Below are 23,712 nucleotides of genomic sequence, written 5' to 3'. Positions count from 1 at the left end.
AGAGACTGGGGCTGCTTGCTTGTCTTGTCCCCTCAAACTTCAAATGTAGCTTTCGGGGTCCGTGCAGAGGGCCTACAGCAGCCCTGCTCCGAAAATGCGAACGTCTGCAGATAACTCGCAGGCAGAAAGAGCTAGCCTGGAAAGCTGTTGCTCAGCCTCATCTGCCCATGGCACTGCTCGCACAGAGGCACAGAGACTGGGGCTGCTTGCTTGTCTTGCCCCCTCAAACTTCAAACGTAGCTTTGGTGGTCCGTGCCGGGTGCTTGCGGCAGCGCTAATCCGAAAATGTGAACGTCTGCCGATAGCTCGCAGGCAGAAAGAGCTAGCCTGGAAAGCTGTTGCTCAGCCTCATCTGCCCATGGCACTGCTCGCACAGAGGCACAGAGACTGGGGCTGCTTGCTTGTCTTGCCCCCTCAAACTTCAAACGTAGCTTTGGGGGTCCGTACCTGGATCCTCCGGCAGCCCTGCTCCGAAAATGCGAACGTCTGCAGATAGCTCGCAGCCAGAAAGAGCTAGCCTGGAAAGCTGTTGCTCAGCCTCATCTGCCCATGGCACTGCTCGCACAGAGGCACAGAGACTAGGGCTGCTTGCTTGTCTTGCCACCTCAAACTTGAAACGTAGCTTAGGTGGTCCGTGCCGGGTGCTTGCGGCAGCGCTGCTCCGAAAATGCGAACGTCTGCAGATAGCTCGCAGGCAGAAAGAGCTAGCCTGGAAAGCTGTTGCTCAGCCTCATCTGCCCATGGCACTGCTCCCACAGAGGCACAGAGACTGGGGCTGCTTGCTTGTCTTGTCCTCTCAAACTTCAAACGTAGCTTTGCGGGTCCGTGCAGGCGGCCTCCGGCAGCCCTGCTCCGAAAATGCGAACGTCTGCAGATAGCTCGCAGCCAGAAAGAGCTAGCCTGGAAAGCTGTTGCTCAGCCTCATCTGCCCATGGCACTGCTCGCACAGAGGCACAGAGACTGGGGCTGCTTGCTTGTCTTGTCCCCTCAAACTTCAAACGTAGCTTAGGTTGTCTGTGTTGGGCGTCTCCGGCAGCCCTGCTCCGAAAATGCGAACGTCTGCAGATAGCTCGCAGGCAGAAAGAGCTAGCCTGGAAAGCTGTTGCTCAGCCTCATCTGCCCATGGCACTGCTCAAACAGAGGCACAGAGACTGGGGCTGCTTGCTTGTCTTGCCCCCTCAAACTTCAAACGTAGATTAGGTGGTCCGTGCCGGGCGCCTCCGGCAGCCCTGCTCCGAAAATGCAAACGTCTGCCGATAGCTCGCAGGCAGAAAGAGCTAGCCTGGAAAGCTGTTGCTCAGCCTCATCTGCCCATGGCACTGCTCGCACAGAGGCACAGAGACTAGGGCTGCTTCCTTGTCTTGCCCCCTCAAACTTCAAATGCAGATTTGGGGCTCCGTGCCGGGCGCTTCAGGTAGCTCTGCTCTGAAAATGCGACCGTCTGCAGATAGCTCGCAGCCAGAAAGAGCTAGCCTGGAAAGCTGTTGCTCAGCCTCATCTGCCCATGGCACTGCTCACACAGAGGCACAGAGACCGGGGCTGCTTGCTTGTCTTGCCACCTCAAACTTCAAACGTAGCTTTGGGGGTCTGTGCACGGGTCCTTCAGCAGCCCTGCTTTGAAATTGCGAACGTCTGCAGATAGCTTGCAGGCAGAAAGAGCTAGCCTGGAAAGCTGTTGCTCAGCCTCATCTGCCCATGGCACTGCTCGCACAGAGGCACAGAGACTGGGGCTGCTTGCTTGTCTTGTCCCATCAAACTTCAAACGTAGCTTAGGTGGTCCGTGCCGGGTGCTTGCGGCAGCGCTGCTCCGAAAATGTGAACGTCTGCCGATAGCTCGCAGGCAGAAAGAGCTAGCCTGGAAAGCTGTTGCTCAGCCTCATCTGCCCATGGCACTGCTCGCACAGAGGCACAGAGACTGGGGCTGCTTGCTTGTCTTGCCCCCTCAAACTTCAAACGTAGCTTTGGGGGTCCGTGCTGGGCGCCTCCGGCAGCCCTGCTCCGAAAATGCGAACGTCTGCAGATAGCTCGCAGCCAGAAAGAGCTAGCCTGGAAAGCTGTTGCTCAGCCTCATCTGCCCATGGCACTGCTCGCACAGAGGCACAGAGACTAGGGCTGCTTGCTTGTCTTGCCACCTCAAACTTGAAACGTAGCTTTGGGAACCGTGCAGGGCGCCTTCAGCAGACCTGCTCCTAAAAAGCGAACGTCTGCAGATAGCTCCCAGCCAGAAAGAGCCAGCCTGGAAAGCTGTTGCTCAGCCTCATCTGCCCATGGCACTGCTCGCACAGAGGCACAGAGACTGGGGCTGCTTGCTTGTCTTGCCACCTCAAACTTCAAACGTAGCTTTGGGGATCCGTGCAGGGGGCCTACAGCAGCCCTGCTCCCAAAATGCGAACGCCTGCAGATAACTCGCAGGCAGAAAGAGCTAGCCTGGAAAGCTGTTGCTCAGCCTCATCTGCCCATGGCACTGCTCGCACAGAGGCACATAGACTGGGGCTGCTTGCTTGTCTTGCCCCCTCAAACTTCAAACGTAGCTTAGGTGCTCCGTGCATGGGGCCTCCGGCAGCCCTGCTTCAAAATTGCGAACATCTGCAGATAGCTCGCAGGCAGAAAGAGCTAGCCTGGAAAGCTGTTGCTCAGCCTCATCTGCCCATGGCACTGCTCGCACAGAGGCACAGAGACTGGGGCTGCTTGCTTCTCTTGCCCCCTCAAACTTCAAACGTAGCTTAGGTGGTCCGTGCTGGGCGCCTCCGGCAGCCCTGCTCTGAAAATGCAAACGTCTGCAGATAGCTCGCAGCCAGAAAGAGCTAGCCTGGAAAGCTGTTGCTCAGCCTCATCTGCCCATGGCACTGCTCGCACAGAGGCACAGAGACTGGGGCTGCTTGCTTGTCTTGCCACCTCAAACTTCAAACGTAGCTTTGGGGGTCCGTGCAGGGGGCCTACAGCAGCCCTGCTCCCAAAATGCGAACGTCTGCAGATAACTCGCAGGCAGAAAGAGCTAGCCTGGAAAGCTGTTGCTCAGCCTCATCTGCCCATGGCACTGCTCACACAGAGGCACAGAGACTGGGGCTGCTTGCTTGTCTTACCCCCTCAAACTTCAAACGTAGCTTAGGTGGTCCGTGCATGGGGCCTCCGGCAGCCCTGCTTCGAAATTGCGAACGTCTGCAGATAGCTCGCAGTCAGAAAGAGCTAGCCTCGAAAGCTGTTGCTCAGCCTCATCTGCCCATGGTACTGCTCACACAGAGGCACAGAGACTGGGGCTGCTTGCTTGTCTTGCCCCCTCAAACTTCAAACGTAGCTTAGGTGGTCCGTGCTGGGCGCCTCCGGCAGCCCTGCTCTGAAAATGTGAACGTCTGCAGATAGCTCGCAGCCAGAAAGAGCTAGCCTGGAAATCTGTTGCTCAGCCTCATCTGCCCATGGCACTGCTCGCACAGAGGCACAGAGACTGGGGTTGCTTGCTTGTCTTGCCCCCTCAAACTTCAAACGTAGCTTTGCGGGTCCGTGCAGGGGGCCTCCGGCAGCCCTGCTCCGAAAATGCGAACGTCTGCAGATAACTCGCAGGCAGAAAGAGCTAGCCTGGAAAGCTGTTGCTCAGCCTCATCTGCCCATGGCACTGCTCGCACAGAGGCACAGAGACTGGGGCTGCTTGCTTGTCTTGCCCCCTCAAACTTCAAACGTAGCTTTGGTGGTCCGTGCCGGGTGCTTGCGGCAGCGCTAATCCGAAAATGTGAACGTCTGCCGATAGCTCGCAGGCAGAAAGAGCTAGCCTGGAAAGCTGTTGCTCAGCCTCATCTGCCCATGGCACTGCTCGCACAGAGGCACAGAGACTGGGGCTGCTTGCTTGTCTTGCTCCCTCAAACTTCAAACGTAGCTTTGGGGGTCCGTACCTGGATCCTCCGGCAGCCCTGCTCCGAAAATGCGAACGTCTGCAGATAGCTCGCAGCCAGAAAGAGCTAGCCTGGAAAGCTGTTGCTCAGCCTCATCTGCCCATGGCACTGCTCGCACAGAGGCACAGAGACTAGGGCTGCTTGCTTGTCTTGCCACCTCAAACTTGAAACGTAGCTTAGGTGGTCCGTGCCGGGTGCTTGCGGCAGCGCTGCTCCGAAAATGCGAACGTCTGCAGATAGCTCGCAGGCAGAAAGAGCTAGCCTGGAAAGCTGTTGCTCAGCCTCATCTGCCCATGGCACTGCTCCCACAGAGGCACAGAGACTGGGGCTGCTTGCTTGTCTTGTCCTCTCAAACTTCAAACGTATCTTTGCGGGTCCGTGCAGGCGGCCTCCGGCAGCCCTGCTCCGAAAATGCGAACGTCTGCAGATAGCTCGCAGCCAGAAAGAGCTAGCCTGGAAAGCTGTTGCTCAGCCTCATCTGCCCATGGCACTGCTCGCACAGAGGCACAGAGACTGGGGCTGCTTGCTTGTCTTGTCCCCTCAAACTTCAAACGTAGCTTAGGTTGTCTGTGTTGGGCGTCTCCGGCAGCCCTGCTCCGAAAATGCGAACGTCTGCAGATAGCTCGCAGGCAGAAAGAGCTAGCCTGGAAAGCTGTTGCTCAGCCTCATCTGCCCATGGCACTGCTCAAACAGAGGCACAGAGACTGGGGCTGCTTGCTTGTCTTGCCCCCTCAAACTTCAAACGTAGATTAGGTGGTCCGTGCCGGGCGCCTCCGGCAGCCCTGCTCCAAAAATGCAAACGTCTGCCGATAGCTCGCAGGCAGAAAGAGCTAGCCTGGAAAGCTGTTGCTCAGCCTCATCTGCCCATGGCACTGCTCGCACAGAGGCACAGAGACTAGGGCTGCTTCCTTGTCTTGCCCCCTCAAACTTCAAATGCAGATTTGGGGCTCCGTGCCGGGCGCTTCAGGTAGCTCTGCTCTGAAAATGCGACCGTCTGCAGATAGCTCGCAGCCAGAAAGAGCTAGCCTGGAAAGCTGTTGCTCAGCCTCATCTGCCCATGGCACTGCTCACACAGAGGCACAGAGACCGGGGCTGCTTGCTTGTCTTGCCACCTCAAACTTCAAACGTAGCTTTGGGGGTCTGTGCACGGGTCCTTCAGCAGCCCTGCTTTGAAATTGCGAACGTCTGCAGATAGCTTGCAGGCAGAAAGAGCTAGCCTGGAAAGCTGTTGCTCAGCCTCATCTGCCCATGGCACTGCTCGCACAGAGGCACAGAGACTGGGGCTGCTTGCTTGTCTTGTCCCCTCAAACTTCAAACGTATCTTCTGGATGTTTGTGCCCGGCGCCTCCGGCAGCCCTGCTCTGAAAATGCGAACGTCTGCAGATAGCTCGCAGCCAGAAAGAGCTAGCCTGGAAAGCTGTTGCTCAGCCTCATCTGCCCATGGCACTGCTCGCACAGAGGCACAGAGACTGGGGCTGCTTGCTTGTCTTGTCCCATCAAACTTCAAACGTAGCTTAGGTGGTCCGTGCCGGGTGCTTGCGGCAGCGCTGCTCCGAAAATGTGAACGTCTGCCGATAGCTCGCAGGCAGAAAGAGCTAGCCTGGAAAGCTGTTGCTCAGCCTCATCTGCCCATGGCACTGCTCGCACAGAGGCACAGAGACTGGGGCTGCTTGCTTGTCTTGCCCCCTCAAACTTCAAACGTAGCTTTGGGGGTCCGTGCTGGGCGCCTCCGGCAGCCCTGCTCCGAAAATGCGAACGTCTGCAGATAGCTCGCAGCCAGAAAGAGCTAGCCTGGAAAGCTGTTGCTCAGCCTCATCTGCCCATGGCACTGCTCGCACAGAGGCACAGAGACTAGGGCTGCTTGCTTGTCTTGCCACCTCAAACTTGAAACGTAGCTTTGGGAACCGTGCAGGGCGCCTTCAGCAGACCTGCTCCTAAAAAGCGAACGTCTGCAGATAGCTCCCAGCCAGAAAGAGCCAGCCTGGAAAGCTGTTGCTCAGCCTCATCTGCCCATGGCACTGCTCGCACAGAGGCACAGAGACTGGGGCTGCTTGCTTGTCTTGCCACCTCAAACTTCAAACGTAGCTTTGGGGATCCGTGCAGGGGGCCTACAGCAGCCCTGCTCCCAAAATGCGAACGCCTGCAGATAACTCGCAGGCAGAAAGAGCTAGCCTGGAAAGCTGTTGCTCAGCCTCATCTGCCCATGGCACTGCTCGCACAGAGGCACATAGACTGGGGCTGCTTGCTTGTCTTGCCCCCTCAAACTTCAAACGTAGCTTAGGTGCTCCGTGCATGGGGCCTCCGGCAGCCCTGCTTCAAAATTGCGAACATCTGCAGATAGCTCGCAGGCAGAAAGAGCTAGCCTGGAAAGCTGTTGCTCAGCCTCATCTGCCCATGGCACTGCTCGCACAGAGGCACAGAGACTGGGGCTGCTTGCTTCTCTTGCCCCCTCAAACTTCAAACGTAGCTTAGGTGGTCCGTGCTGGGCGCCTCCGGCAGCCCTGCTCTGAAAATGCAAACGTCTGCAGATAGCTCGCAGCCAGAAAGAGCTAGCCTGGAAAGCTGTTGCTCAGCCTCATCTGCCCATGGCACTGCTCGCACAGAGGCACAGAGACTGGGGCTGCTTGCTTGTCTTGCCACCTCAAACTTCAAACGTAGCTTTGGGGGTCCGTGCAGGGGGCCTACAGCAGCCCTGCTCCCAAAATGCGAACGTCTGCAGATAACTCGCAGGCAGAAAGAGCTAGCCTGGAAAGCTGTTGCTCAGCCTCATCTGCCCATGGCACTGCTCACACAGAGGCACAGAGACTGGGGCTGCTTGCTTGTCTTACCCCCTCAAACTTCAAACGTAGCTTAGGTGGTCCGTGCATGGGGCCTCCGGCAGCCCTGCTTCGAAATTGCGAACGTCTGCAGATAGCTCGCAGTCAGAAAGAGCTAGCCTCGAAAGCTGTTGCTCAGCCTCATCTGCCCATGGTACTGCTCACACAGAGGCACAGAGACTGGGGCTGCTTGCTTGTCTTGCCCCCTCAAACTTCAAACGTAGCTTAGGTGGTCCGTGCTGGGCGCCTCCGGCAGCCCTGCTCTGAAAATGTGAACGTCTGCAGATAGCTCGCAGCCAGAAAGAGCTAGCCTGGAAATCTGTTGCTCAGCCTCATCTGCCCATGGCACTGCTCGCACAGAGGCACAGAGACTGGGGCTGCTTGCTTGTCTTGCCACCTCAAACTTCAAACGTAGCTTTGGGGGTCTGTGCACTGGTCCTCCAGCAGCCCTGCTTTGAAATTGCGAACGTCTGCAGATAGCTTGCAGCCAGAAAGAGCTAGCCTGGAAAGCTGTTGCTCAGCCTCATCTGCCCATGGCACTGCTCACACAGAGGCACAGAGACTGGGGTTGCTTGCTTGTCTTGCCCCCTCAAACTTCAAACGTAGCTTTGCGGGTCCGTGCAGGGGGCCTCCAGCAGCCCTGCTCTTAAAATGCGAACGTCTGCATATAGCTCGCAGCCAGAAAGAGCTAGCCTGGAAAGCTGTTGCTCAGCCTCATCTGCCCATGGCACTGCTCGCACAGAGGCACAGAGACTGGGGCTGCTTGCTTGTCTTGTCCCATCAAACTTCAAACGTAGCTTAGGTGGTCCGTGCCGGGTGCTTGCGGCAGCGCTGATCCGAAAATGTGAACGTCTGCCGATAGCTCGCAGCCAGAAAGAGCTAGCCTCGAAAGCTGTTGCTCAGCCTCATCTGCCCATGGCACTGCTCGCACAGAGGCACAGAGACTGGGGCTGCTTGCTTGTCTTGCCCCCTCAAACTTCAAACGTAGCTTTGGGGGTCCGTGCAGGGGGCCTCCGGCAGCCCTGCTCCGAAAATGCGAACGTCTGCAGATAGCTCGCAGGCAGAAAGAGCTAGCCTGGAAAGCTGTTGCTCAGCCTCATCTGCCCATGGCACTGCTCGCACAGAGGCACAGAGACTAGGGCTGCTTGCTTGTCTTGCCACCTCAAACTTGAAACGTAGCTTTGGGAACCGTGCAGGGGGCCTCCAGCAGACCTGCTCCCAAAATGCGAACGCCTGCAGATAACTCGCAGGCAGAAAGAGCTAGCCTGGAAAGCTGTTGCTCAGCCTCATCTGCCCATGGCACTGCTCGCACAGAGGCACAGAGACTGGGGCTGCTTGCTTGTCTTGTCCCCTCAAACTTCAAACGTATCTTCTGGATGTTTGTGCTGGGCGCCTCCGGCAGCCCTGCTCTGAAAATGCGAACGTCTGCATATAGCTCGCAGCCAGAAAGAGCTAGCCTGGAAAGCTGTTGCTCAGCCTCATCTGCCCATGGCACTGCTCGCACAGAGGCACAGAGACTGGGGCTGCTTGCTTGTCTTGTCCCATCAAACTTCAAACGTAGCTTAGGTGGTCCGTGCCGGGTGCTTGCGGCAGCGCTGATCCGAAAATGAGAACGTCTGCCGATAGCTCGCAGGCAGAAAGAGCTAGCCTGGAAAGCTGTTGCTCAGCCTCATCTGCCCATGGCACTGCTCGCACAGAGGCACAGAGACTGGGGCTGCTTGCTTGTCTTGCCCCCTCAAACTTCAAACGTAGCTTTGGGGGTCCGTGCTGGGCGCCTCCGGCAGCCCTGCTCCGAAAATGCGAACGTCTGCAGATAGCTCGCAGCCAGAAAGAGCTAGCCTGGAAAGCTGTTGCTCAGCCTCATCTGCCCATGGCACTGCTCACACAGAGGCACAGAGACTGGGGCTGCTTGCTTGTCTTGCCCCCTCAAACTTCAAACGTAGCTTTGGGGGTCCGTGCATGGGGCCTCCGGCAGCCCTGCTTCAAAATCGCGAACATCTGCAGATAGCTCGCAGCCAGAAAGAGCTAGCCTCGAAAGCTGTTGCTCAGCCTCATCTGCCCATGGCACTGCTCGCACAGAGGCACAGAGACTGGGGCTGCTTGCTTGTCTTGCCCCCTCAAACTTCAAACGTAGCTTTGGGGGTCCGTGCAGGGGGCCTCCGGCAGCCCTGCTCCGAAAATGCGAACGTCTGCAGATAGCTCGCAGGCAGAAAGAGCTAGCCTGGAAAGCTGTTGCTCAGCCTCATCTGCCCATGGCACTGCTCACACAGAGGCACAGAGACTAGGGCTGCTTGCTTGTCTTGCCACCTCAAACTTGAAACGTAGCTTTGGGAACCGTGCAGGGGGCCTACAGCAGACCTGCTCCCAAAATGCGAACGCCTGCAGATAACTCGCAGGCAGAAAGAGCTAGCCTGGAAAGCTGTTGCTCAGCCTCATCTGCCCATGGCACTGCTCGCACAGAGGCACATAGACTGGGGCTGCTTGCTTGTCTTGTCCCCTCAAACTTCAAACGTAGCTTTGGGGGTCCGTGCAGGGGGCCTCCGGCAGCCCTGCTTCAAAATTTCGAACATCTGCAGATAGCTCGCAGCCAGAAAGAGCTAGCCTCGAAAGCTGTTGCTCAGCCTCATCTGCCCATGGCACTGCTCGCACAGAGGCACAGAGACTGGGGCTGCTTGCTTCTCTTGCCCCCTCAAACTTCAAACATAGCTTAGGTGGTCCGTGCTGGGCGCCTCCGGCAGCCCTGCTCTGAAAATGCGAACGTCTGCAGATAGCTCGCAGCCAGAAAGAGCTAGCCTGGAAAGCTGTTGCTCAGCCTCATCTGCCCATGGCACTGCTCGCACAGAGGCACAGAGACTGGGGCTGCTTGCTTGTCTTGCCACCTCAAACTTCAAACGTAGCTTTGGGGGTCCGTGCAGGGGGCCTACAGCAGCCCTGCTCCCAAAATGCGAACGCCTGCAGATAACTCGCAGGCAGAAAGAGCTAGCCTGGAAAGCTGTTGCTCAGCCTCATCTGCCCATGGCACTGCTCACACAGAGGCACAGAGACTGGGGCTGCTTGCTTGTCTTACCCCCTCAAACTTCAAACGTAGCTTAGGTGGTCCGTGCATGGGGCCTCCGGCAGCCCTGCTTCGAAATTGCGAACGTCTGCAGATAGCTCGCAGTCAGAAAGAGCTAGCCTGGAAAGCTGTTGCTCAGCCTCATCTGCCCATGGCACTGCTCGCACAGAGGCACAGAGACAGGGGCTGCTTGCTTGTCTTGCCCCCTCAAACTTCAAACGTAGCTTAGGTGGTCCGTGCTGGGCGACTCCGGCAGCCCTGCTCTGAAAATGCGAACGTCTGCAGATAGCTCGCAGCCAGAAAGAGCTAGCCTGGAAAGCTGTTGCTCAGCCTCATCTGCTCATGGCACTGCTCGCACAGAGGCAAAGAGACTGGGGCTGCTTGCTTGTCTTGCCACCTCAAACTTCAAACGTAGCTTTGGGGGTCTGTGCACTGGTCCTCCAGCAGCCCTGCTTTGAAATTGCGAACGTCTGCAGATAGCTTGCAGCCAGAAAGAGCTAGCCTGGAAAGCTGTTGCTCAGCCTCATCTGCCCATGGCACTGCTCACACAGAGGCACAGAGACTGGGGCTGCTTGCTTGTCTTGTCCCCTCAAACTTCAAACGTAGCTTTGCGGGTCCGTGCAGGGGGACTCCGGCAGCCCTGCTCTTAAAATGCGAACGTCTGCAGATAACTTGCAGCCAGAAAGAGCTAGCCTGGAAAGCTGTTGCTCAGCCTCATCTGCCCATGGCACTGCTCGCACAGAGGCACAGAGACTGGGGCTGCTTGCATGTCTTGTCCCATCAAACTTCAAACGTAGCTTAGGTGGTCCGTGCCGGGTGCTTGCGGCAGCGCTGATCCGAAAATGTGAACGTCTGCCGATAGCTCGCAGGCAGAAAGAGCTAGCCTGGAAAGCTGTTGCTCAGCCTCATCTGCCCATGGCACTGCTCGCACAGAGGCACAGAGACTGGGGCTGCTTGCTTGTCTTGCCCCCTCAAACTTCAAACGTAGCTTTGGGGGTCCGTGCAGGGGACCTCCGGCAGCCCTGCTCCGAAAATGCGAACGTCTGCAGATAGCTCGCAGGCAGAAAGAGCTAGCCTGGAAAGCTGTTGCTCAGTCTTATCTGCCCATTGCACTGCTCGCACAGAGGAACAGAGACTAGGGCTGCTTGCTTGTCTTGCCACCTCAAACTTGAAACGTAGCTTTGGGAACCGTGCAGGGCGCCTCCAGCAGACCTGCTCCGAAAAAGCGAACGTCTGCAGATAGCTCCCAGCCAGAAAGAGCTAGCCTGGAAAGCTGTTGCTCAGCCTCATCTGCCCATGGCACTGCTCGCACAGAGGCACAGAGACTGGGGCTGCTTGCTTGTCTTGCCACCTCAAACTTCAAACGTAGCTTTGGGGGTCCGTGCAGGGGGCCTACAGCAGCCCTGCTCCCAAAATGCGAACGCCTGCAGATAACTCGCAGGCAGAAAGAGCTAGCCTGGAAAGCTCTTGCTCAGCCTCATCTGCCCATGGCACTGCTCGCACAGAGGCACAGAGACTGGGGCTGCTTGCTTGTCTTGTCCTCTCAAACTTCAAACGTAGCTTAGGTGGTCCGTGCCGGGTGCTTGCGGCAGCCCTGCTCCGAAAATGCGAACGTCTGCAGATAGCTTGCAGGCAGAAAGAGCTAGCCTGGAAAGCTGTTGCTCAGCCTCATCTGCCCATGGCACTGCTCCCACAGAGGCACAGAGACTGGGGCTGCTTGCTTCTCTTGTCCTCTCAAACTTCAAACGTAGCTTAGGTGGTCCGTGCCGGGCGCCTCCGGCAGCCCTGCTCCGAAAATGCGAACGTCTGCAGATAGCTTGCAGGCAGAAAGAGCTAGCCTGGAAAGCTGTTGCTCAGCCTCATCTGCCCATGGCACTGCTCGCACAGAGGCACAGAGACTGGGGCTGCTTGCTTGTCTTGTCCCCTCAAACTTCAAACGTAGCTTAGGTGGTCTGTGCTGGGCGCCTCCGGCAGCCCTGCTCCGAAAATGCGAATGTCTGCAGATAGCTCGCAGGCAGAAAGAGCTAGCCTGGAAAGCTGTTGCTCAGCCTCATCTGCCCATGGCACTGCTCGCACAGAGGCACAGAGACTGGGGCTGCTTGCTTGTCTTGCCACCTCAAACTTCAAACGTATATTAGGTGGTCCGTGCGGGGCGCCTCCGGCAGCCCTGCTTTGAAAATGCAAACGTCTGCCGATAGCTCGCAGGCAGAAAGAGCTAGCCTGGAAAGCTGTTGCTCAGCCTCATCTGCCCATGGCACTGCTCGCACAGAGGCACAGAGACTGGGGCTGCTTGCTTGTCTTGTCCCCTCAAACTTCAAACGTAGCTTAGGTGGTCCGTGCCGGGCGCCTCCGGCAGCCCTGCTCCGAAAATGCGAACGTCTGCAGATAGCTCGCAGGCAGAAAGAGCTAGCCTGGAAAGCTGTTGCTCAGCCTCATCTGCCCATGGCACTGCTCGCACAGAGGCACAGAGACTGGGGCTGCTTGCTTGTCTTGCCACCTCAAACTTCAAACGTAGCTTTGGGGGTCTGTGCACGGGTCCTCCAGCAGCCCTGCTTTGAAATTGCGAACGTCTGCAGATAGCTTGCAGGCAGAAAGAGCTAGCCTGGAAAGCTGTTGCTCAGCCTCATCTGCCCATGGCACTGCTCGCACAGAGGCACAGAGACTGGGGCTGCTTGCTTGTCTTGCCCCCTCAAACTTCAAACGTAGCTTTGGGGGTCCTTGCAGGGGGTCTCCGGCAGCCCTGCTCCGAAAACGCGAACGTCTGCAGATAGCTGGCAGGCAGAAAGAGCTAGCCTGGAAAGCTGTTGCTCAGCCTCATCTGCCCATGGCACTGCTCGCACAGAGGCACAGAGACTGGGGCTGCTTGCTTGTCTTGTCCCATCAAACTTCAAACGTAGCTTAGGTGGTCCGTGCCGGGTGCTTGCGGCAGCGCTGCTCCGAAAATGTGAACGTCTGCAGATAGCTCGCAGGCAGAAAGAGCTAGCCTGGAAAGCTGTTGCTCAGCCTCATCTGCCCATGGCACTGCTCGCACAGAGGCACAGAGACTGGGGCTGCTTGCTTGTCTTGTCCCCTCAAACTTCAAACGTAGCTTAGGTGGTCTGTGACGGGCGCCTCCGGCAGCCCTGCTCCGAAAATGCGAACATATGCAGATAGCTCGCAGGCAGAAAGAGCTAGCCTGGAAAGCTGTTGCTCAGCCTCATCTGCCCATGGCACTGCTCGCACAGAGACACAGAGACTGGGGCTGCTTGCTTGTCTTGTCCTCTCAAACTTCAAACGTAGCTTAGGTGGTCCGTGCCGGGCGCCTCCGGCAGCCCTGCTCCAAAAATGCGAACGTCTGCAGATAGCTCGCAGGCAGAAAGAGCTAGCCTGGAAAGCTGTTGCTCAGCCTCATCTGCCCATGGCACTGCTCGCACAGAGGCACAGAGACTGGGGCTGCTTGCTTGTCTTGTCCCCTCAAACTTCAAACGTAGCTTAGGTGGTCCGTGCCGGGCGCCTCCGGCAGCCCTGCTCCGAAAATGCGAATGTCTGCAGATAGCTCGCAGCCAGAAAGAGCTAGCCTGGAAAGCTGTTGCTCAGCCTCATCTGCCCATGGCACTGCTCGCACAGAGGCACAGAGACTGGGGCTGCTTGCTTGTCTTGCCAACTCAAACTTCAAACGTATAATAGGTGGTCCGTGCCGGGCGCCTCCGGCAGCCCTGCTCCGAAAATGCAAACGTCTGCCGATAGCTCGCAGGCAGAAAGAGCTAGCCTGGAAAGCTGTTGCTCAGCCTCATCTGCCCATGGCACTGCTCGCACAGAGGCACAGAGACTGGGGCTGCTTGCTTGTCTTGTCCCCTCAAACTTCAAACGTAGCCTAGGTGGTCCGTGCCGGGCGCCTCCGGCAGCCCTGCTACGAAAATGCAAACGTCTGCAGATAGCTCGCAGGCAGAAAGAGCTAGCCTGGAAAGCTGTTGCTCAGCCTCATCTGCCCATGGCACTGCTCACACAGAGGCACAGAGACTGGGGCTGCTTGCTTGTCTTGCCACCTCAAACTTCAAACGTAGCTTAGGTGGTCTGTGCCTGGATCCTCCGGCAGCCCTGCTCCGAAAATGCGAACGTCTGCAGATAGCTCGCAGCCAGAAAGAGCTAGCCTGGAAAGCTGTTGCTCAGCCTCATCTGCCCATGGCACTGCTCACACAGAGGCACAGAGACTGGGGCTGCTTGCTTGTCTTGCCTCCTCAAACTTCAAACGTAGCTTTGCGGGTCCGTGCAGGGGGACTCCGGCAGCCCTGCTCTTAAAATGCGAACGTCTGCAGATAACTTGCAGCCAGAAAGAGCTAGCCTGGAAAGCTGTTGCTCAGCCTCATCTGCCCATGGCACTGCTCGCACAGAGGCACAGAGACTGGGGCTGCTTGCATGTCTTGTCCCATCAAACTTCAAACGTAGCTTAGGTGGTCCGTGCCGGGTGCTTGCGGCAGCGCTGATCCGAAAATGTGAACGTCTGCCGATAGCTCGCAGGCAGAAAGAGCTAGCCTGGAAAGCTGTTGCTCAGCCTCATCTGCCCATGGCACTGCTCGCACAGAGGCACAGAGACTGGGGCTGCTTGCTTGTCTTGCCCCCTCAAACTTCAAACGTAGCTTTGGGGGTCCGTGCAGGGGACCTCCGGCAGCCCTGCTCCGAAAATGCGAACGTCTGCAGATAGCTCGCAGCCAGAAAGAGCTAGCCTGGAAAGCTGTTGCTCAGTCTTATCTGCCCATTGCACTGCTCGCACAGAGGAACAGAGACTAGGGCTGCTTGCTTGTCTTGCCACCTCAAACTTGAAACGTAGCTTTGGGAACCGTGCAGGGCGCCTCCAGCAGACCTGCTCCGAAAAAGCGAACGTCTGCAGATAGCTCCCAGCCAGAAAGAGCTAGCCTGGAAAGCTGTTGCTCAGCCTCATCTGCCCATGGCACTGCTCGCACAGAGGCACAGAGACTGGGGCTGCTTGCTTGTCTTGCCACCTCAAACTTCAAACGTAGCTTTGGGGGTCCGTGCAGGGGGCCTACAGCAGCCCTGCTCCCAAAATGCGAACGCCTGCAGATAACTCGCAGGCAGAAAGAGCTAGCCTGGAAAGCTCTTGCTCAGCCTCATCTGCCCATGGCACTGCTCGCACAGAGGCACATAGACTGGGGCTGCTTGCTTGTCTTGTCCCCTCAAACTTCAAACGTAGCTTAGGTGCTCCGTGCATGGGGCCTCCGGCAGCCCTGCTTCAAAATTGCGAACATCTGCAGATAGCTCGCAGCCAGAAAGAGCTAGCCTCGAAAGCTGTTGCTCAGCCTCATCTGCCCATGGCACTGCTCGCACAGAGGCACAGAGACTGGGGCTGCTTGCTTCTCTTGCCCCCTCAAACTTCAAACGTAGCTTAGGTGGTCCGTGCTGGGCGCCTCCGGCAGCCCTGCTCCAAAATTGCGAACGTCTGCAGATAGCTTGCAGGCAGAAAGAGCTAGCCTGGAAAGCTGTTGCTCAGCCTCATCTGCCCATGGCACTGCTCGCACAGAGGCACAGAGACTGGGGCTGCTTGCTTGTCTTGCCCCCTCAAACTTTAAACGTAGCTTTGGGAGTCCGTGCAGGGGGCCTCCGGCAGACCTGCTCTGAAAATGCGAACGTCTGCAGATAGCTCGCAGGCAGAAAGAGCTAGCCTGGAAAGCTGTTGCTCAGCCTCATCTGCCCATGGCACTGCTCGCACAGAGGCACAGAGACTGGGGCTGCTTGCTTGTCTTGTCCCCTCAAACTTCAAACGTAGCTTAGGTGGTCCGTGCCGGGTGCTTGCGGCAGCCCTGCTCCGAAAATGCGAACATCTGCAGATAGCTCGCAGGCAGAAAGAGGTAGCCTGGAAAACTGTTGCTCAGCCTCGTCTGCCCATGGCACTGCTCGCACAGAGGCACAGAGACTGGGGCTGCTTGCTTGTCTTGTCCCCTCAAACTTCAAACGTAGCTTAGGTGGTCCGTGCTGGCCGCCTCCGGCAGCCCTGCTCCGAAAATGCGAACGTCTGCAGATAGCTCGCAACCAGAAAGAGCTAGCCTGGAAAGCTGTTGCTCAGCCTCATCTGCCCATGGCACTGCTCGCACAGAGGCACAGAGACTGGGGCTTCTTGCTTGTCTTGTCCCCTCAAACTTCAAACGTAGCTTAGGTGGTCCGTGCCGGGTGCTTGCGGCAGCGCTGCTCCGAAAATGCGAACGTCTGCAGATAGCTTGCAGGCAGAAAGAGCTAGCCTGGAAAGCTGTTGCTCAGCCTCATCTGCCCATGGCACTGCTCCCACAGAGGCACAGAGACTGGGGCTGCTTGCTTCTCTTGTCCTCTCAAACTTCAAACGTAGCTTAGGTGGTCCGTGCCGGGCGCCTCCGGCAGCCCTGCTCCGAAAATGCGAACGTCTGCAGATAGCTTGCAGGCAGAAAGAGCTAGCCTGGAAAGCTGTTGCTCAGCCTCATCTGCCCATGGCACTGCTCGCACAGAGGCACAGAGACTGGGGCTGCTTGCTTGTCTTGTCCCCTCAAACTTCAAACGTAGCTTAGGTGGTCTGTGCTGGGCGCCTCCGGCAGCCCTGCTCCGAAAATGCGAATGTCTGCAGATAGCTCGCAGGCAGAAAGAGCTAGCCTGGAAAGCTGTTGCTCAGCCTCATCTGCCCATGGCACTGCTCGCACAGAGGCACAGAGACTGGGGCTGCTTGCTTGTCTTGCCACCTCAAACTTCAAACGTATATTAGGTGGTCCGTGCGGGGCGCCTCCGGCAGCCCTGCTTTGAAAATGCAAACGTCTGCCGATAGCTCGCAGGCAGAAAGAGCTAGCCTGGAAAGCTGTTGCTCAGCCTCATCTGCCCATGGCACTGCTCGCACAGAGGCACAGAGACTGGGGCTGCTTGCTTGTCTTGTCCCCTCAAACTTCAAACGTAGCTTAGGTGGTCCGTGCCGGGCGCCTCCGGCAGCCCTGCTCCGAAAATGCGAACGTCTGCAGATAGCTCGCAGGCAGAAAGAGCTAGCCTGGAAAGCTGTTGCTCAGCCTCATCTGCCCATGGCACTGCTCACACAGAGGCACAGAGACTGGGGCTGCTTGCTTGTCTTGCCACCTCAAACTTCAAACGTAGCTTTGGGGGTCTGTGCACGGGTCCTCCAGCAGCCCTGCTTTGAAATTGCGAACGTCTGCAGATAGCTTGCAGGCAGAAAGAGCTAGCCTGGAAAGCTGTTGCTCAGCCTCATCTGCCCATGGCACTGCTCGCACAGAGGCACAGAGACTGGGGCTGCTTGCTTGTCTTGCCCCCTCAAACTTCAAACGTAGCTTTGGGGGTCCTTGCAGGGGGTCTCCGGCAGCCCTGCTCCGAAAACGCGAACGTCTGCAGATAGCTGGCAGGCAGAAAGAGCTAGCCTGGAAAGCTGTTGCTCAGCCTCATCTGCCCATGGCACTGCTCGCACAGAGGCACAGAGACTGGGGCTGCTTGCTTGTCTTGTCCCATCAAACTTCAAACGTAGCTTAGGTGGTCCGTGCCGGGTGCTTGCGGCAGCGCTGCTCCGAAAATGTGAACGTCTGCAGATAGCTCGCAGGCAGAAAGAGCTAGCCTGGAAAGCTGTTGCTCAGCCTCATCTGCCCATGGCACTGCTCGCACAGAGGCACAGAGACTGGGGCTGCTTGCTTGTCTTGTCCCCTCAAACTTCAAACGTAGCTTAGGTGGTCTGTGACGGGCGCCTCCGGCAGCCCTGCTCCGAAAATGCGAACATATGCAGATAGCTCGCAGGCAGAAAGAGCTAGCCTGGAAAGCTGTTGCTCAGCCTCATCTGCCCATGGCACTGCTCGCACAGAGACACAGAGACTGGGGCTGCTTGCTTGTCTTGTCCTCTCAAACTTCAAACGTAGCTTAGGTGGTCCGTGCCGGGCGCCTCCGGCAGCCCTGCTCCAAAAATGCGAACGTCTGCAGATAGCTCGCAGGCAGAAAGAGCTAGCCTGGAAAGCTGTTGCTCAGCCTCATCTGCCCATGGCACTGCTCGCACAGAGGCACAGAGACTGGGGCTGCTTGCTTGTCTTGTCCCCTCAAACTTCAAACGTAGCTTAGGTGGTCCGTGCCGGGCGCCTCCGGCAGCCCTGCTCCGAAAATGCGAATGTCTGCAGATAGCTCGCAGGCAGAAAGAGCTAGCCTGGAAAGCTGTTGCTCAGCCTCATCTGCCCATGGCACTGCTCGCACAGAGGCACAGAGACTGGGGCTGCTTGCTTGTCTTGCCCCCTCAAACTTCAAACGTATAATAGGTGGTCCGTGCCGGGCGCCTCCGGCAGCCCTGCTCCGAAAATGCAAACGTCTGCCGATAGCTCGCAGGCAGAAAGAGCTAGCCTGGAAAGCTGTTGCTCAGCCTCATCTGCCCATGGCACTGCTCGCACAGAGGCACAGAGACTGGGGCTGCTTGCTTGTCTTGTCCCCTCAAACTTCAAACGTAGCCTAGGTGGTCCGTGCCGGGCGCCTCCGGCAGCCCTGCTACGAAAATGCAAACGTCTGCAGATAGCTCGCAGGCAGAAAGAGCTAGCCTGGAAAGCTGTTGCTCAGCCTCATCTGCCCATGGCACTGCTCACACAGAGGCACAGAGACTGGGGCTGCTTGCTTGTCTTGCCACCTCAAACTTCAAACGTAGCTTAGGTGGTCTGTGCCTGGATCCTCCGGCAGCCCTGCTCCGAAAATGCGAACGTCTGCAGATAGCTCGCAGCCAGAAAGAGCTAGCCTGGAAAGCTGTTGCTCAGCCTCATCTGCCCATGGCACTGCTCGCACAGAGGCACAGAGACTGGGGCTGCTTGCTTGTCTTGCCACCTCAAACTTCAAATGCAGATTTGGGCTCCGTGCCGGGAGCTTCAGGTAGCCCTGCTCTGAAAATGCGAACGTCTGCAGATAGCTCGCAGGCAGAAAGAGCTAGCCTGGAAAGCTGTTACTCAGCCTCATCTGCCCATGGCACTGCTCGCACAGAGGCACAGAGACTGGGGCTGCTTGCTTATCTTGCCACCTCAAACTTCAAACGTAGCTTTTGACTGTTTGTGCCGGGCGCCTCCGGCAGCCCTGCTCTGAAAATGCGAACGTCGGCAGATAGCTCACAGGCAGAAAGAGCTAGCCTGGAAAGCTGTTGCTCAGCCTCATCTGCCCATGGCACTGCTCGCACAGAGGCACAGAGACTGGGACTGCTTGCTTGTCTTGCCCCCTCAAACTTCAAACGTAGCTTTGGGGGTCTGTGCACGGGTCCTCCAGCAGCCCTGCTTTGAAACTGCGAACGTCTGCAGATAGCTTGCAGCCAGAAAGAGCTAGCCTGGAAAGCTGTTGCTCAGCCTCATCTGCCCATGGCACTGCTCGCACAGAGGCACAGAGACTGGGGCTGCTTGCTTGTCTTGCCCCCTCAAACTTCAAACGTAGCTTTGGGGGTCCTTGCAGGGGGTCTCCGGCAGCCCTGCTCCGAAAACGCGAACGTCTGCAGATAGCTCGCAGGCAGAAAGAGCTAGCCTGGAAAGCTGTTGCTCAGCCTCATCTGCCCATGGCACTGCTCGCACAGAGGCACAGAGACTGGGGCTGCTTGCTTGTCTTGCCCCCTCAAAATTCAAACGTAGCTTTGGAGGTGTGTGCAGGGGGCCTCCGGCAGCCCTGCTCCGAAAATGCGAATGTCTGCAGATAGCTCGCAGGCAGAAAGAGCTAGCCTCGAAAACTGTTGCTCAGCCTCATCTGCCCATGGCACTGCTCGCACAGAGGCACAGAGACTGGGGCTGCTTGCTTGTCTTGTCCCCTCAAACTTCAAACGTAGCTTAGGTGGTCCGTGCCTGGATCCTCCGGCAGCCCTGCTCCGAAAATGCGAACGTCTGCAGATAGCTCGCAGGCAGAAAGAGCTAGCCTGGAAAGCTGTTGCTCAGCCTCATCTGCCCATGGCACTGCTCGCACAGAGGCACAGAGACTGGGGCTGCTTGCTTGTCTTGTCCCCTCAAACTTCAAACGTAGCTTAGGTGGTCCGTGAAGGGTGCTTGCGGCAGCGCTGCTCTGAAAATGCGAACATCTGCAGATAGCTCGCACCCAGAAAGAGCTAGCCTGGAAAGCTGTTGCTCAGCCTCATCTGCCCATGGCACTGCTCGCACAGAGGCACAGAGACTGGGGCTGCTTGCTTGTCTTGTCCTCTCAAACTTCAAACGTAGCTTAGGTTGTCCTTGCTGGATGCCTCCGGCAGCGCTGCTCCGAAAATGCGAACGTCTGCAGATAGCTCGCAGGCAGAAAGAGCTAGCCTGGAAAGCTGTTGCTCAGCCTCATCTGCCCATGGCACTGCTCGCACAGAGGCACAGAGACTGGGGCTTCTTGCTTGTCTTGTCCCCTCAAACTTCAAACGTAGCTTAGGTGGTCCGTGCCGGGTGCTTGCGGCAGCCCTGCTCCGAAAATGCGAACATCTGCAGATAGCTCGCAGGCAGAAAGAGGTAGCCTGGAAAACTGTTGCTCAGCCTCGTCTGCCCATGGCACTGCTCGCACAGAGGCACAGAGACTGGGGCTGCTTGCTTGTCTTGTCCCCTCAAACTTCAAACGTAGCTTAGGTGGTCCGTGCTGGCCGCCTCCGGCAGCCCTGCTCCGAAAATGCGAACGTCTGCAGATAGCTCGCAACCAGAAAGAGCTAGCCTGGAAAGCTGTTGCTCAGCCTCATCTGCCCATGGCACTGCTCGCACAGAGGCACAGAGACTGGGGCTTCTTGCTTATCTTGTCCCCTCAAACTTCAAACGTAGCTTAGGTGGTCCGTGCCGGGTGCTTGCGGCAGCGCTGCTCCGAAAATGCGAACGTCTGCAGATAGCTCGCAGGCAGAAAGAGCTAGCCTGGAAAGCTGTTGCTCAGCCTCATCTGCCCATGGCACTGCTCGCACAGAGGCACAGAGACTGGGGCTGCTTGCTTGTCTTGTCCCCTCAAACTTCAAACGTAGCTTAGGTGGTCCGTGCCGGGTGCTTGCGGCAGCGCTGCTCCGAAAATGCGAACGTCTGCAGATAGCTTGCAGGCAGAAAGAGCTAGCCTGGAAAGCTGTTGCTCAGCCTCATCTGCCCATGGCACTGCTCCCACAGAGGCACAGAGACTGGGGCTGCTTGCTTGTCTTGTCCTCTCAAACTTCAAACGTAGCTTAGGTGGTCCGTGCCGGGCGCCTCCGGCAGCCCTGCTCCGAAAATGCGAACGTCTGCAGATAGCTTGCAGGCAGAAAGAGCTAGCCTGGAAAGCTGTTGCTCAGCCTCATCTGCCCATGGCACTGCTCGCACAGAGGCACAGAGACTGGGGCTGCTTGCTTGTCTTGTCCCCTCAAACTTCAAACGTAGCTTAGGTGGTCTGTGCTGGGCGCCTCCGGCAGCCCTGCTCCGAAAATGCGAATGTCTGCAGATAGCTCGCAGGCAGAAAGAGCTAGCCTGGAAAGCTGTTGCTCAGCCTCATCTGCCCATGGCACTGCTCGCACAGAGGCACAGAGACTGGGGCTTCTTGCTTGTCTTGCCCCCTCAAACTTCAAACGTACATTAGGTGGTCCGTGCGGGGCGCCTCCAGCAGCCCTGCTCCGAAAATGCAAACGTCTGCCGATAGCTCGCAGGCAGAAAGAGCTAGCCTGGAAAGCTGTTGCTCAGCCTCATCTGCCCATGGCACTGCTCGCACAGAGGCACAGAGACTGGGGCTGCTTGCTTGTCTTGTCCCCTCAAACTTCAAACGTAGCTTAGGTGGTCCGTGCCGGGCGCCTCCTGCAGCCCTGCTCCAAAAATGCGAACGTCTGCAGATAGCTCGCAGGCAGAAAGAGCTAGCCTGGAAAGCTGTTGCTCAGCCTCATCTGCCCATGGCACTGCTCACACAGAGGCACAGAGACTGGGGCTGCTTGCTTGTCTTGCCACCTCAAACTTCAAACGTAGCTTTGGGGGTCTGTGCACGGGTCCTCCAGCAGCCCTGCTTTGAAATTGCGAACGTCTGCAGATAGCTTGCAGGCAGAAAGAGCTAGCCTGGAAAGCTGTTGCTCAGCCTCATCTGCCCATGGCACTGCTCGCACAGAGGCACAGAGACTGGGGCTGCTTGCTTGTCTTGCCCCCTCAAACTTCAAACGTAGCTTTGGGGGTCCTTGCAGGGGGTCTCCGGCAGCCCTGCTCCGAAAACGCGAACGTCTGCAGATAGCTCGCAGGCAGAAAGAGCTAGCCTGGAAAGCTGTTGCTCAGCCTCATCTGCCCATGGCACTGCTCGCACAGAGGCACAGAGACTGGGGCTGCTTGCTTGTCTTGTCCCCTCAAACTTCAAACGTAGCTTAGGTGGTCTGTGACAGGCGCCTCCGGCAGCCCTGCTCCGAAAATGCGAACATATGCAGATAGCTCGCAGGCAGAAAGAGCTAGCCTGGAAAGCTGTTGCTCAGCCTCATCTGCCCATGGCACTGCTCGCACAGAGGCACAGAGACTGGGGCTGCTTGCTTGTCTTGTCCTCTCAAACTTCAAACGTAGCTTAGGTGGTCCGTGCCGGGCGCCTCCGGCAGCCCTGCTCCAAAAATGCGAACGTCTGCAGATAGCTCGCAGGCAGAAAGAGCTAGCCTGGAAAGCTGTTGCTCAGCCTCATCTGCCCATGGCACTGCTCGCACAGAGGCACAGAGACTGGGGCTGCTTGCTTGTCTTGTCCCCTCAAACTTCAAACGTAGCTTAGGTGGTCCGTGCCGGGCGCCTCCGGCAGCCCTGCTCCGAAAATGCGAATGTCTGCAGATAGCTCGCAGGCAGAAAGAGCTAGCCTGGAAAGCTGTTGCTCAGCCTCATCTGCCCATGGCACTGCTCGCACAGAGGCACAGAGACTGGGGCTGCTTGCTTGTCTTGCCCCCTCAAACTTCAAACGTATAATAGGTGGTCCGTGCCGGGCGCCTCCGGCAGCCCTGCTCCGAAAATGCAAACGTCTGCAGATAGCTCGCAGGCAGAAAGAGCTAGCCTGGAAAGCTGTTGCTCAGCCTCATCTGCCCATGGCACTGCTCACACAGAGGCACAGAGACTGGGGCTGCTTGCTTGTCTTGTCCCCTCAAACTTCAAACGTAGCTTAGGTGGTCCGTGCCGGGCGCCTCCGGCAGCCCTGCTCCGAAAATGCGAATGTCTGCAGATAGCTCGCAGGCAGAAAGAGCTAGCCTGGAAAGCTGTTGCTCAGCCTCATCTGCCCATGGCACTGCTCACACAGAGGCACAGAGACTGGGGCTGCTTGCTTGTCTTGCCACCTCAAACTTCAAACGTAGCTTAGGTGGTCTGTGCCTGGATCCTCCGGCAGCCCTGCTCCGAAAACGCGAACGTCTGCAGATAGCTCGCAGGCAGAAAGAGCTAGCCTGGAAAGCTGTTGCTCAGCCTCATCTGCCCATGGCACTGCTCGCACAGAGGCACAGAGACTGGGGCTGCTTGCTTGTCTTGCCACCTCAAACTTCAAATGCAGATTTGGGCTCCGTGCCGGGAGCTTCAGGTAGCCCTGCTCTGAAAATGCGACAGTCTGCAGATAGCTCGCAGGCAGAAAGAGCTAGCCTGGAAAGCTGTTACTCAGCCTCATCTGCCCATGGCACTGCTCGCACAGAGGCACAGAGACTGGGGCTGCTTGCTTATCTTGCCACCTCAAACTTCAAACGTAGCTTTTGACTGTTTGTGCCGGGCGCCTCCGGCAGCCCTGCTCTGAAAATGCGAACGTCTGCAGATAGCTTGCAGCCAGAAAGAGCTAGCCTGGAAAGCTGTTGCTCAGCCTCATCTGCCCATGGCACTGCTCACACAGAGGCACAGAGACTGGGGCTGCTTGCTTGTCTTGCCTCCTCAAACTTCAAACGTAGCTTTGCGGGTCCGTGCAGGGGGCCTCCGGCAGCCCTGCTCTTAAAATGCGAACGTCTGCAGATAGCTTGCAGCCAGAAAGAGCTAGCCTGGAAAGCTGTTGCTCAGCCTCATCTGCTCATGGCACTGCTCGCACAGAGGCACAGAGACTGGGGCTGCTTGCTTGTCTTGCCACC

The sequence above is a fragment of the Opisthocomus hoazin genome, chromosome 27, assembly GCF_030867145.1.
Source record: "Opisthocomus hoazin isolate bOpiHoa1 chromosome 27, bOpiHoa1.hap1, whole genome shotgun sequence".
Classification (NCBI taxonomy): Eukaryota; Metazoa; Chordata; class Aves; order Opisthocomiformes; family Opisthocomidae; genus Opisthocomus; species Opisthocomus hoazin.
The sequence above is the reverse complement of the archived record's forward strand: the minus strand, read 5'-3'. Positions refer to the sequence as shown.